This window comes from Phyllobates terribilis, unplaced genomic scaffold (assembly GCF_046119375.1).
Source record: "Phyllobates terribilis strain yellow unplaced genomic scaffold, ASM4611937v1 Scaffold_1__5_contigs__length_1240528914, whole genome shotgun sequence".
In the NCBI taxonomy this organism is placed as follows: domain Eukaryota; kingdom Metazoa; phylum Chordata; class Amphibia; order Anura; family Dendrobatidae; genus Phyllobates; species Phyllobates terribilis.
In genome coordinates, this window is record NW_027362761.1 from 301,530,101 (window position 1) to 301,546,017 (window position 15,917).

Consider the following 15,917-nt stretch of genomic DNA (forward strand, 5'->3'; position numbering starts at 1 on the left):
TATAATAAGCTCCACCAGATTTACAATTACTAATCATGTTTATCTGTATCTTGGCTGGAAAATAATTTGGGCTTTGTAGCAGTGTGCAGCACTGATCCTATTAGGCCATCTATACTAAGCTCCACCAGATTTAAAATTAATAATAATTTTTAGCTGCATCTAGCCCGGAAAATAATTTTGGGGCTCCGAGATGCGCAAGACACATAAGTGCCTTCTTGCTGCACTACCTGCAACATGACCCTCATATTGTCAGAATTCGAAGTAATCATGACTACTGGGTTGCCACACTCTTAGATCCCCCAAACTTTTCGATCAACCTTTTCATTTTAATAAAGACCAAAAAAATGGTCATTTTTGAAATTATAAGCATTAGCAGGTTATTAGAAACTGAAATCAAACAGTTTTCAACTCAAAACTTTATTCTAGGTGATGTTACATTTTCACATAGGACCCCTTGTTCGAAAGGAGCTTCTGAACTCTCTCGTCCATTGAATTTGTCAGGTTTTGGATGGTTTCTGCTTCAATTGTTTTGCATGAGGACAGAATACCCTCCCAGAGGTGTTGCTTAGATGTGAACTGCCTCCCGCCATCTTAGACACTCCTTTTGATGATGCTCCAGAGGTTCTGAATGGGGTAGAGGTCAGGGGAGCATGGGGCTCACACCATAAGTTTGTCCCCTTTTATGCCCATATCAGCCAGAGATGCAGATGTTTTATGTGCAGCATGAGATGGTGCATTATCATGCAAAAAAATGATCTTGCTGTGAAATACACGGTTCTTCTTCTTGAACCATGGCAGGAAGTGCTGTTTGAGAAAATCCACATACATTATGTGGATTACAAATTACATCTAATTACAAATTTTTAACTGCATCTAGCCCAGGAAATACTTTGTGCCTAGTAGCAGTGTCTGCTAGTCAGCGGATTACCCCGGCTGTTAAGCAAGCTACACCACCTGTAGTTTGGACACTTAATTTTTTCAAAGGAAATGCTTTGGGACCACGGGATACTCAGTGAAGAGTATCAGGAGGCACCCCAAGGCATAGGGGCTGGGACTGGCAGTAGGATGCCTTGCGGTGGACAGCCGAGCTCGATCCTTATAAAAGCTTTTTAACTGCAGCAGCTTTAGTGGACGCTACTGGAGCTGGAATTACGCGGCTGCTGGCATGAGACTTGCCCTCCAATAGATCCTTGTAAATGGATTTAAAGTGTATTCATTCAAATTAGAGAGACAATTTAAATTAAAAAGCTTAGAGCTGCCTCCACCACAGGGGGGCTCGCTCGACCCACCAGCGGACAGGCACCAGTATTGGGAGAGGGGGGCTGGCCGTCAGGGTTCACCACGGCTCTGGCACAAACCCGGCGACACGGAGGTGGCACGGGCAGGAGCGGACTGAACGTGTCGGCTTCTCACTTTTTGGATTTTAGAAGGGCATGACATGCCTATATTTGTGTCTCCCCCTCCTTTTACTCCTCCACCTCTTTTCTTTTCGCATGACTATATGTACTTGTCACTTTTCCATGTGTTAGTTGTGTCTTCTGAGCTGTTTGTCAGCTTTTGGACACCTTTGAAGGTGTTTTCTATGTGTTTCTATATGTTTTTGTTTGCCTGCCATTGGTTTTAACGGTGTTCGAAGGTGTTCGACGAACAGTTCGACGAACAGTTCGGCGAACACATGGGTGTTTGACGAACCGAACCGAACTCGAACACTACGGGGGTGGCTCAACACTAGTCAATAGACACAAAAAAAGTGCCAGAGTGCTAAAATTCTAAGTCGAAGTTGTAAATAATACTAATGGTGACCTTGTTTGAGGTAGATAAAATGAGTGCTGCAATATTCTAAAGCTGGCCAAAGCAAGCCATTACATGTAGCTAAGAAGGGGGGAGGAAAGTATTTTAATCTAAAGTGCTGTAGCGCTAAGGATGTATAAGATGAAGGATAAACGAACAAGCGCATAATCCCAACAGGTGAGGGAAAGGGATAATCATATGGAAATATTCAGTGACTAGTAATTCAAATAATATTGGGCCATACTTACACATCCATATGGTCCTTTATTGTTTGGATATGTCCAACATTAATATTTGTATAATCTGAAATATATGTGCATTTTGTTATATCCTATTGGACTGATATGCTAATTTCTATTCACCTTCCATCTCTGAAGTATGAGCTGGTACTCAACAACTACCCTCTATTGCTCACAAATCCTTCCCAACATATGCGACGTTGGGTTCCAACACATGGTAACATCGCACACCAATCAGTGAGCTGGAAGCTGCAAACGCTGTTGAAGCATGGCGAGGGCGACTGAAGCTGTGGCTGTCTTTCAGAAATGGGCACACAAGCGGCGTACTTTCACAAGCAGCACAGGCAGATCTGGGTAGGTTTCGAGAAACCGCTGAATCACTAGGTTAAGCACATGGGCCAAGCATGGTATGTGTGCGAGGTTGCAAAGCTTCAAAGCCGCCACCAGGTTCCGGCCATTGTCACACACGACCATGCCTGGCTGTAGGTTCAGTGGCGACAGCCACTGATCTATCTGCTCTGTTACAGCTTTCAACAACTCTACAGCGGTGTGCGGTTTGTCACCTAAGTATATTAGCTTCAGCACAGCCTTTTGCTGCTTGGCCGAGGCAGTACTGCAGTGCTTCCAGCTTCCGACTGATGTGGTAATTTCTGAAATGAAGGCTAAAGAGGAGGAGGAGGTGCAGGAGTTGGAGAATGTGGGGGCAACCATGATTGACCCAGGGCCCGCAATCCTCGGTGTCGGGAGGACATGTTCCGTCCCAGTGTCCGACTGGGTCCCGGCTTCCATAATATTAACCCAGTGTGCGGTCAGCAAGATGTACTGTTTCTGGCCACAAGGACTTGTCCACGTGTCCGTGGCTAGGTGGACCTTCCCCAGAAATACGTTGCTGAGGGCACGGGTAATATTCTGGGACATATGCTTAAGTATTGCGGAGACGGCACACCGGGAGAAATAGTGACAGCTGGGAACCGAGTACCGAGGGATGGCTGCCCCCATGAGATTGCGGAAAGCTTCTGTCTCCACAAGCCTAAAAGGCAACATTTCCAGTGCAAGCAGTTGAGAAATGTGGCAGTTTAGTATTGTGGACTGTGGGTGGTTGGCTGCGTATTTGCGCTTGCATTAAAAGGACCGGTGTAGGGACAACTGAACACTGCGCTTGGACAAGGACATGGGCATGGTTGCTGATGGTAATGGTTGCAAGTATGCAATGACAAGTGCAGGGTGGGAGGCATATTTGCCTGCATCATGGACAGAGGCTTGGTGAAAATGTACAATGGGAAGAGGCAGTGGTGACACACGCAGACACTCTTTCTGGACCCTGGTGTTCAGCCCACCTAGTCAGGTGCTTTGCTGTCATGTGGCTGAGCATGTTGGTGGTGGTCAGGTTGGTAGTTTTGCTATCCCTGCTGATGCTGGCATGGTGGATGTTGCAAATTGTCTTTTTTGGGCTAACTTGAAAGTCTTTAAAAAAGAGCCAGACTCGGTAAGACCTAGCAGTTCGACTGGCAACTTTCCTTATATTGGTATTTTGGGGAACAGTTGCCTGCCTTTTGTCTGTGGCCACCCCACTGCTTCTTCCTGCCTGTTGTACTATGCATCCCTCCCCCTCTGCGCTGCTGTCCTCGTTATTAGAGATGAGTGAATATTTCAATAATGAGTTCGGATTATGATCGTCGAATTTGCAATATTCGCCAATTTATTCATCGAATATTCGCCGAACATTGCCAAACGCCATTGAATTCAATGGGTGTCACAGACAACCGGATACACAACACCTTCAAACAGGCCAAAAAGCTACCAAAACACATCAAATTAGGGGCAGACACCAGGAAAGTGCCATCAACTGACCCAGAGTACAAGTAGTAAAATTATTATTATTTATTTTTATAGCGCCATTTATTCCGTGGTGCTTTTCATGTGAAAAGGAGTCTCCGACTGGTAGAAAAGGAGAGAGAAGTCGGACCCCGCCCACAAGGGCACACAAACAATCTACAAGGGATGAGTGAGGATACAGTAGTTGAGGGTACAGCTGGTCCTGCAGCAGTATGCTGGAGTGAGGGTTACTGCAGATTGTACGCTTGTCATAAGAAGTAGGTCTTCAGCTTCCTCTTCAAGATTTCCACGGTAGGCGAGAGTCTGATGTGTTGGGTCGCAAAGTTCCACAGTAGGAGAGATGTATGGGACAAATGCAATTGTATGCAATTGTTGCAAGAAGAGATAAGAGGAAAGTAGAAAAGGAGATCTTGGAAGGATGGGAGGTTGTGTGCACGTAAGAACAGGGAGACTAGGTCACAGTTGTATGAAGGAGACAGGTTTTCAATGGCTTGGTATGCCAAAGTTAGGCTTTTCAATTGGAGTCTGGGCAATGGGGAGCCAGCGCAGGGATTGACAGAGGGAAGAATCGTGTGAATAGCGGTGGATTGGTCAACCAACAAAGTTTAGCAAAAATTGGAGGGGTGCAAGAGTGGTAGAAGGGAGGCCACAGAGAAGGAGCTTGCAGTAGTCGATCCAGGAGATGATGAGGGCATGCACTGGTGTTTTGGTAGATTCATGGTTGAGGAATGTGCGGATACTGGAGATATTTTGAAGTTGGAGTCAGCAGCAAGTGGAAAGGGCTTGGATCTGACATTTGAAGGACAGATCAGAGTCAAGCTTGAGGCACTCAGGAGAGTGGGCAGTCATTGACTTTGATGGATAAGTCAGTGGGGGGGGGTGAATGAGATGGTGGAAAGATAATGAACTCGGTTTTATCCATGTTAAGTTTTGCATATCTAGCAGAGAATATTGTGGGATTCTCATTAGTAAGGAGGTGATATCAGGTCTAGAGAGGTGTGTCATCAGCATAGAGGTGATACTGAAAGCCGTTAGACTCTATGAACTATCCGAGGCCAAAGGTATAGATGGAGAAGAGCAGGGGTCCTAGAACTGAACCATGGGAGACACCGACACATAGCGGGTGTGATAAGGAGGTGGTGTGTGAGTGGGAGACACTGAATTTCCAGTCAGTTAGGTATGAAGAGATCTAAGATAGGGCCAAGTCTGTGATGCCGAGACAGCGGTGCGCTTTGCAGATGAGGACCAAAAAGAACATGTGCTCCAGTAGATGACAAGTGCTGCATTAAGTGGCCTCTGCTCCTCTTCCTCCACCTTAACATCACACACAGTACAGTTCTTAGAGGTGGCACCCCAATTACCCTTGTTTTTCCCCACATCACAACTCTCCAACAGCCCAACTGACTGTGGGTAACCATAGATGGGCAAGTCTGCAGAGCTGTTCACACATTCTATTCTGGGGCATCAGAGGTCTGATCCAAAGCTTTACAGACTCAAGATGGGGGAAAGCATGTGCAGCGATGCCCCAAATTTTTTTCAGTTGATCTGGGGCTTGATGAAGTAGGGTCCGAGCAGAATTCAAACCCTCGACACCAGACCTTAACCCCTGGGGGTGGGCATACAGTGGTGGCCAAAAGTATTGGCACCCCTGCAATTCTGTCAGATAATACTCAGTTTCTTCCTGAAAATGATTGCAATCACAAATTATTTGGTATTTTTATTTTCATTTAATTTGTCTTCAATGAAAAAACACAAAAATAATTGTCCTAAAGCCAAATTGGATACAATTCCACACCAAACCTAAAAAAGGGGATGGACAAAAGTATTGGCACTGTTTGAAAAATCATGTACTGCTTCTCTAATTCGTGTAATTAACAGCACCTGTAACTTACCTGTGGCACCTAACAGGTGTTGGCAATAACTAAATCACACTTGCAGCCAGTTAACAAGGATTAAAGTTGACTCAACCTCTGTCCTGTGTCCTTGTGTGTACCACATTGAGCATGGAGAAAAGAAAGAAGACCAAAGAACTGTCTGAGGACTTGAGAAACCAAATTGTGAGGAAGCATGAGCAATCTCAAGGATACAAGTCCATCTCCAAAGACGTGAATGTTCCTGTGTCTTCCCTGCGCAGTGTCATCAAGAAGTTTAAAGCCCATGGCACTGTGGCTAACCTCCCTAGATGTGGATGGAAAAGAAAAATTGACGAGAGATTTCAACGCAAGATTGTGCGGATGGTGGATAAAGAACCTCGACTAACATCCAAACAAGTTCAAGCCGCCCTGCAGTCCGAGGGTACAACAGTGTCAACCCGTACTATCCATCGGCGTCTGAATGAAAAGGGACTGTATGGTAGGATACCCAGGAAGACCCCACTTCTTACCCCGAGACATAAAAAATCCAGGCTGGAGTTTGCCAAAACTTACCTGAGAAAGGCTAAAACGTTTTCGAAGAATGTTCTCTGGTCAGATGAGACAAAAGTAGAGCTTTTTGGGAAAAAGCATCAACATAGAGTGTACAGGAAAAAAAAAGAGGCATTCAAAGAAAAGAACACGGTCCCTACAGTCAAACATGGCGGAGGTTCCCTGATGTTTTGGGGTTGCTTTGCTGCCTCTGGCACTGGACTGCTTGACCGTGTGCATGGCATTATGAAGTTTGAAGAATACCAACAAATTTTGCAGCATAATGTAGGGCCCAGTGTGAGATAGCTGGGTCTCCCTCAGAGGTCATGGGTCTTCCAGCAGGACAATGACCCAAAACACACTTCCAAAGGCACTATAAAATGGTTTGAGAGAAAGGTTCTAAGGTGGCCAGCAATGAGTCCAGACCTGAATCCCATAGAACACCTGTTTAGAGATCTCAAAATGGCAGTTTGGAGAAGGCACCCTTCAAATATCAGGGACCTGGAGCAGTTTACCAAAGAAGAATGGTCTACAATTCCAGCAGAGCATTGTAAGAAACTCATTGATGGTTACCGGAAGCGGTTGTTCACAGTTATTTTGGCTAAAGGTTGTGCAACCAAGTATTAGGCAGAGGGTGCCAATACTTTTGTCTGGCCCATTTTTGGAGTTTTGTGTGAAATGATCAATTATTTGATTTTTGCTTCATTCTCTTTTGTGTTTTTTCATTGAATACAAATTAAATGAAGATAATAATACTAAAGAATTTGTGATTTCAATCATTTTCAGGAAGAAACTGAGTATTATCAGACAGAATTGCAGGGGTGCCAATACTTTTGGCCATCACTGTAGATGTGATGGAGAATGAAACAAATACACACCAGAACATGGAGAACTAAACTAATAGATATCTGAAGTTGGAAAACTAAACTAATAAACAGCTAGGGTTGGAGAACTAAACTACTACATACAAGAGGATGGAGAACTAAACTACCAGACACCAAGGTGTCCCTAGACAGCAAGTCTTCGTATCCCCAAGGCTTGCGGGACAAACCTCTGTATCTAACACTTCCTCCAGTGCTTCTGCCTCCTCCACCTCCTCTAGGGCCTCCACCTGCACCCTCAACCTTTGCTTTAATGAGACACAAGTTCCAACCGTGCAGATAAAATCCCCCCCACCTCCATACTGCACAGCCAGAGCTCTCTGCAATCAGGCAGTTTTCAATTAATATGCCTTGGATATCGCAGTTAAACTGATCAAGTGTTGTGGACAGTGTAGTGCGGTGGTGTTCACACTATGCAGTAATGAGGTAGTGACCAATGGAAAGTTCAACTTAAATGTCTTTATTTGCAAAAACACACAGTTTAAATGAAAATGATGTCCTCTGAATCGTAGCCGGGTGGTCCAAACAGCCCATGTAGACTGGCTGTCAAGGGCGACGGCAGCGCGGTTTTGCTCAGAGGTGCAACTATTGCGTTGCCTTCACAGGCCTGTATTATGCCTTCACACAGGCTTGTGGTGCACAGAGCTTCCTGCTCTGTAGCTAGCAAACAAACCACTGACACACCTAAACCTTTGCTAAGGTTTAAATGTGAGCCAGTTGTAAGACTCGGACTGGAGGGAGTGACCCACCCCACTTCCATCCTGGACATATCTCCAAAAATAAAAGCCCAGGTCAGGTTTTCTTCAATCCGACTTGGTCAAATAGCCTGACCATGTCCAAACTTTTACTTTTATTTTCCACTGCAAGCACAGCTGTTTCTGTGATTGCAAAGCAATCTAGAGGTTTCAATATGCCTCTATGCGCATCCTGGGGGATACATACCTTCCCTCGCATATGACCCCCCCCTCACTGCCTTACAACAGCTATCCATGCCGAGTTTGAGCAATGGCTATCTCCACTGAACCTGGAGCAAGGGGAGGCTGTGTGCGATAATGGTGCGAACCTGGTGGCGGCCCTACTCCAGGGCAATATCGCACATGTGCCTTGCATGGCTCGCATCTTAAAACTGATGGTACAGCAATTTCTCTGCCACTATCCCAGGCTGGATGCCCTACTGCAGAAACCACGGTCTCTGTGTGCTCATTTAAAACTATAAAAATGAGCAGTATTTTTAGTATAAAAACCAGACTACTAGAGAACGAGCTACCTCCTTCTTGATGATAGAGGCCACCATCTCCTTAGCTTGCTGGTTGTCATGAATAATTTGGAGATTTGTGGCAGCTTTGCTGTAATTTAAATGTATTTTTTTCCTTTTGGTCCAGCAAGGGTTAATGTTAGTCTCTTGCTGTCAGCCTTTTATTAGCGGTCAGCTGATGTTGGTTGGTGCCACTCTCACCTCCCTTTAAATAGCCACATGATCCATCAGCTGACCGCTGGTTAGAGTTCATTCTATGCTGACCTCTTTGAAGGAGCCAGTCTCTGGAGAAGCTGTGGTGTTTGTTGATATTTCAGTGAAGTTTCTGTTGGAGAGATTTTATTTTGTTATCTTCCCATTGTTTGTCTTCCCTTCCTTGTGTTGTCCTATTGTAATGGTGAGACTAGTGGCTCGCTGGCCTGTGCACTAGCCAGGTTAAGTCCAGGGCCAGCGAGTGCTTAGACACGTAATTGCGCATGGGGGGAAGGACCCATCAAAGGACAATAGGGAACTTAGGGACAGACACAGGTTGGTGTCAGGAGGTGTCCCTTCCCTTGTTTCCTACCGCTAGGGCCCTCCTTCTCCCTCTATCTCCCATTGCATCCATGTGTTGACGCTGGTAATTTTCTTTGGGAATGAGCTTGTCTCCAACAAGCCTGGAATATTTCTAGTGAATTATGGCATGCCATGGTTTGGTATTAGTACCCAGTACCAGAAGCAAAACCATCCACAATTTCCTTTTCGTGAATTTTATTTGGTAGACTGAGTGGCTTCCCAAACATTAGTTTCTTATAAATGAGCTGAAGACACTGACTGGCAGTAGGTGCAAGTTTCTCCATCATGACCTGTTAGATATCTGAGGGAGAATAGAGAGGGCACCACGGTGGCTCAGTGGTTAGCACTTCAGCCTTGCAGCACAGGGGTCCTGGGTTTAAGTCTCACCAAGGACAACATCTGCAAGGAGTTTTTCTGTTCTTCCCATGTTTGTGTGGATTTCCCCTGGGTTCTCTGGTTTCCTCCCACACTCCAAAGACATACTCATAGGGAATGTAGATTATGAGCCCCAATGGGGACAGTGCCTATATTGTCCGTAAATTGTCTGTGCGGAATATGTTGGTGCTATATAAATAAAAACACTATTATTATTATAATGGTCTTTGCCAAGGTGCCAGATTGCATATCTTAAATCTTATAGATTGCTGGAGCCAGTCTACAGTAAAAAAGCAGCCATAGAGTGTCTGGGAACCTTCACACAGACTTTTCTTAGCCAGGGCTGCTTCTCGGCAGGGGTGCACTGGACCAGCAAAGAACCAGAGAATCCTCCGGTGGGCCCTAGCTTCACCTTCAGGAGAATTCATAATGCAAACCTTGCAGCTGCTATGTGGTTCTTAAGTGGGGGAGGAAGGAGAGCGCTCAGAATCAAATCCTCTGGTGGGCTCAGTGTTCTTCAGTCTGACACTGCTTTTTGGTAAGAGTTGTATTTCACCACAGCCATATTCTTTAGCTTGGTGAAAGGACTGGCATTTAGGGAAACCATACCTACTCCAGCTGTCATTTCTCCCAGGAAGTCCTCTAATGCAGTTTGTTCCATAAGTAATGGCAGGCCGTCCATAAGCTCACAAGCTCACACTTCTTGGTGGTGCTTTGATACACAAAGATCTTTCTTTGCACCTTGAATTTCATGACTACAGTGTTGGGCAACAGTCTGATCTTCAATGCATTTTGAGAAATAACGTGCATAAGAAAAGCCAGTGTTTAGGCCACTGAAGATCATCATTACATGAAACTCATGCAGCTTTCCCTCTAACTGAAAGATGGGTATCAAGACTTCCAAGACAGGCAAGACTTCCCAGTCCTCAGCAAGAGGATGACTGTTCATGTCCTCCTCCTCATTATCACCCAATCCGCTTTGAAATGAGATGAGGCTTGGCTGTGTAGCATCACCCTGTATAGTTCCTTGCTCATCTGCAATGCCTCCTCTTTAACTGTGAGCAGAGAGTGTTTCAGTAGACAGAGAAGCGGGATGGTGATGCTAATTATGGCGTCATTGCTGTTCATCATCTTGGTGGAGTCCTCAAAGTTTTGGAGGACGGCATTGATGTCAGATAGCCCATTCATCAGCTCTTATGTGCCAAGACTGACCTGAATTCTAACGGGTGTGTTGAAGCTGGTACTCAACAATTGCCCTTTGCTGCTCACAAATCCTTCCCAACATCTGCAATGTTGATTTCCAACGTGTGGTGATATCCCACACCATTTGGTGAGCTGGGGAATGCATTCACTGCTGAAGCACTGCCAGGGTGGTGGAAGCTGTAGCTGACTTTCTAAAATGGGCACATACGTGGCGTACTTTTACAAGTAACTCTGGCAGATCTGGGTAGGTTTTGAAAAACCGCTGAACCACTAAGTTGAGCATATTTAGTGGTCGCTCATCACTAATGTGTACCCCTGTATGGAGAACAATATCAGCACCAAAGAATTAAAAGATGAAATGTAGCCTGCTTATATACCATGGTAGTAAGAAAACCAATTTCTATTTTATCATGTGTACCCCTGTGTTGAGAACAATATCTACACCAAAGAATTAAAAGATGAAATGTAGCCTGCTTATATACCATGGTAGTAAGAAAAACAATTTCAATTTTATCATGTGTACCCCTGTGTGGAGAACAACATCTGCACCGAAGAATTAAAAGATGAAATGTAGCCTGCTTTATATACCATGGTAGTAAGAAAAATAATTTCAATTTTATCATGTGTACCCCTGTGTGGAGAACAATATCTGCACCAAAGAATTAAAAGATGAAATGTAGCCTGCTTTATATACCATGGTAGTGAGAAAAACAATTTCAATTTTATCATGTGTACCCCTGTGTGGAGAACAATATCTGCACCAAAGAATTAAAAGATGAAATGTAGCCTGCTTTATATACCATGGCAGTAAGAAAAACAATTTCAATTTTATCATGTGTACCCCTGTGTGGAGAATATTATCTGCACCAAGGAATTCATTTCCCTAGAGTATAACTATTATAATGGGGACCGACACCTCTTCCACTACAGCCAACCCAGTAGAAGGAGACCCAACCAGGAGTCTTAAAACTGAAAAAAATTAGGGCCTGACACCACCATTTTCGTGGCCAACAGATTGGAGATGGTGGAGTTCAACCTCTTAGCTTTGTCATGTGTAGGAGAAAACAATCTTTTACATGACCACAACAGTGGGACAGAGGGCTGGCTGCAGTGCTAAGAGAGGGTGGAGTACAGTGAACCGGACAAACTGCTGGACAGTGAGTGAGATGCAGGCAAAGATGTTACCATGGATTGGTAAAGTTGTGGTGTGCTCGTTCTCTGAAATCGATAAAAAGCAGCAGGCATGTCCACTTCCGTTACAGCTGACAGGTTCTCACTCAGTCTTACTGGAGCGGGTAAAGAACCGGATGTTCTGCGGTTGGAGACCTGCATGACAATACTTGGCACGGTAATAGAGGAGGAGGAAGAAGCAGCAGATGCAGTTGATGGGGCAGATGATGGTTGTTGAGGTCGGCTGATCCGTATTTTATCGCAGTGAGATTGCCAGAGTAATGCTTGTTGATTGCGCATGTGAAGGTTCATGCATGTAGTAGTCAAATTATTGCACTTTTTCACTCTAAGAGAATTTTCTTGCAGAGTTGCCACATAATGTGAGTTGGCTCATCCTCATGTCAAATGAGGCCCAGGCTAGGTAACCCTTGCCGCCCCTGCGAGCTGCAGACCCATGACTGGTGCTGGTTACTGCCACAGTTGTGGCTAAGGATGCAGTGTTCGTCGCGGTTGCTTCACTCCGTGTCTGCACCATGGGACGCAACGTAACCTCGTCTTCCTCCTCCTCCACCTCCTCAGATGAGCTATTCAGCTGCATGACTCTGGGTTCACACCAAGTGGTATCTACAACCTCATCATCATCCAATGTGTTATTCCATTCCTCACCCTGAGAGTCACCCTCCTCCTCTTCTTGCCCTGACAGCACAGTACAGTCCGCGTGAGCGTCAGGTATCTTATTCTCATTAATATCACCTTCACCCTCAGGGGTTAACGTCTGGTGACGAGGGTCAGGAAGCTGCTCGTATCCTACTTCATATTTTTTCCCCTGTATGGAGAACAATATTTTACCCCAAAGAATTAAAAGATGAAATATAGCCTGCTTTTTATACCATAGTGGTAAGAAAAACAATTTTGATTATATCATGTGTACCCCGGTATGGAGAACAATATCAATACCCCAAAATTTGCTGCTGTGTGACATTAGTAGCAAAAGAAGTCATACCATTCAAGATATGCACCAAACAATTTCAAACTGAGATGTCCTCTACTGTGTGACATTAGTAAAAGAAGAAAGTATTTTTTTAGTGTGGATGAGACCAGAATATATAGCATACTGTACAAGATATGCTCCAAACAATTTCAAACTGAGATCTCCCCTACTGTATCATGTTAGTAATAGTGTTGAGCGAGCATGCTCGACACTGCTCAGTACTCGCCCAAGCATCTCACTACTCGGGATGTTCGGCGAGCACCGAGCATTTCCGGGTTACTCGGACGTCAGCTCGGGTCTCCGCCCTGCATGTTCGGCGCTCTTTACAGAGCCAATGAGCATGCAGGGATTGCCAGCCAGTCAATGTAATGCCGCAGCCATGTTGATTGTGGGTATTACAGTGATAGGCTGGCCGCACAGCGTCACTTCGAGTATTTAAAACCGGGCGCCGCCATCTTGGACACAGTTGCTCCGGATCAGACGGTGTAGGGAAAGTGCTGCTGAGCTAGGGAGAGATTTATACTGCGAAATAGGTAGAGTAGGGTCTCTAAAGCCTGCAAAATCAAACAAACAGTCCTTCTGAGGACTAATATCCATTCCATAAATCAGGCAGGCAGGCAGGCTGTATAGGAGACGCAGTGGTTATACCAACAAACGCTGCATTACAGTCCTGTGTGCTGCTTTTCAAATTGCTAGACTTAGCCCCAGGTCTCAGGGGCCAGGAAAAATCCTTTTTTTTTATCTAAATTCTCTTTTTTTTTTTTTTCTCAGTCAGACTGTACAAATAAAGGTCTTATTAACCTTTTGGTATCCCCCCCCCCCCCAAAAAAAAATTGAGTGTGTCTGTGAGTGTTCAGACACAAATATATCTGTTTAAAAGAGTCTGGTGTAGGCCAGATAACTAGAACTGTGGTTTTGCAGTTCCATGGTTCAAATCTCTGTATTATCCACTTTTTTGCCTTTTTTCCATAAAAAAAAACATTTTGAGTGTCTCGCTGACTGCTCAGACACAAATATATCTGTTTACAAGAGTCTTGTGTAGGCCAGAGAAATAGAACTGTGGTTTTCCTCTTCCACGGTTCAAATCTGGGTGTAATCCACCTTTTTGCATAAAAAAAAAAGTTTCAGTGTCTCGCTGACTGTTCAGACACAAATATATCTGTTTAAAAGATTCTGGTGTAGTCCATAAAAATAGAACTGTGGTTTTCCTCTTCCACGGTTCAAATATGGGTGTAATCCACCTTTTTGCATAAAAAAAAACGTTTCAGTGTCTCGCTGACTGTTCAGACACAAGTATCTGTTTAAAAGATTCTGGTGTAGGCCAGAGAACTAGAACTGTGCGTGCAGAGGACAGGGCCGTGGCCAAGGTGAAAATGTGCCACAACCAACAGCCATATCTTCTCTCTCCCACTTCTTGACCGAATTACTAGGGAAGCACACAACAGCACCACTATTGCGAACTGATCAGTGTGAACAGGTTATTATTTGGATAGCCGATAATACTTCCACTCACCTGGGCACCACGACCTCCGGTCAGTCTTCCACACGGTCAAGTGTTAGTAGCCGTGAGTCTCGACAGCATACTCCTCCTCACCCTGATGCTCCTTCCTCCCACCTTGCCGAGTGTCATCAGACAGCAACTGATCCCACAGTTGGACACTCTGAAGAGCTGTTCACTGGTCCATTTCCATATTTGGGCCCCTCGCCTGCTCCGCTTGAAGTGGTGGAAGAGGAGATCCCATGTAGCGATGGCCAAATATTTGAACAGCCACGGCCACAGGAAGGCAACGCTGGCAATTTGTCACAAGAGGTGGATGATAACTAGACACAATTGCCACGAAGTGAGGTGGAGGACCGTGGTGCGGAAGTGGAAGAGGAGGAGGTGGTGGATGATCTAGTAACTGACCCAACATGACAGGAGGACACGCAGAGCGAGGCCAGCAGCACACAGGGGGAGGGAGGCAGTGTACCCCAACAGGCAGGAAGAAGCAGTGTGGTAGTCGCAGAAAGAAAGCAGTCAACCGTTCCGCGTAACACCAACACGAGAGAAGTTGCCAGTACAAGCGGTAGGTCTTCCAGAATTTTTTTAAAGACTCTGCTGACAACCCCAAAAAGGCCATTTGTACCACCTGCCAGGCCAGTATCACAAGTGGTGACAAAACTACCAGCCTAACCACCACCAGCATGATCAGGCACATGTCAGCAAAGCACCCGACTTTGTGGGGCGAACCCCAGGGTCCACGACCAGTGTCAGCGGGTGTCACCACTGCTTCTTCTGATGTTGTGCATGTGATAGAACCCCCTGTTGTGCGTGCAAGGCAATCCCATGTCCGTACTGCATGCAAAGATGCCCCCTCCTCTCAGTCTTCACTTGTTATGGCAGTTTCTCAAGAAACAGCATCAACGTCCAGGTACACGTCCCACCACAGCGTTCAATTGTCCATATCCCAGATCTTTGAATGAAAGGGCAAATTTGCAGCCAACGCCACACAGGCCACAGTCCTAAATTCGCACATTTCACGACTGCTTGCATTGGAAATGCTGACTTTTAGGCTGGTGGAGACAGAATCCTTCTGTAACCTTATGGCGGTGGCCGTCTCTCGGTACTCGGTCCCCAGCCGACACTATTTTGCCCGGTGTGCCATCCCAGCACTACACAAGCACGTTTCCCAAAACATCTGCGGTGCCCTCAACAACGCAGTTACTGGAAGAGTCCACCTGACAACGGACACGTGGACAAGTGCTTGTGGTCAGGGACAGTACATCTCCCTGATGGCACACTGGGTAACCATAGTGGAAGCCGGGACCCAGTCGGACCTTGGGACGGAACACATCCTCCCCACACCGAGGATTGCGGGCCCTATGTCAGTCAGAGTTGTCCCCACAGTTTACAGCTCCGGCGCATCATCCTCCTCATGTTCAGCCTCCATCTCAGATATCACCACATCAGTTACAAGCTGGAAGCACTGCAGTACTGCCTCAGCCAAGCGGCAACAGGCTGTGCTGAAACTCATAAGCTTAGGTGATAAACCTCAAACTGCTTGTGAGTTGTGGACAGCTGTGAAAGAGCAGGCAGATCTGTGGCTGAGACCGCTGAACCTACATCCAGGCAAGGTCGTGTGTGACTATGGCCATAACCTGGTGGCAGCTCTGAGGTGAGGCGAGATCACACAAGTACCATGCCTGGCTCATGTGCTTAACTTCGTGGCTCAGCGGTTT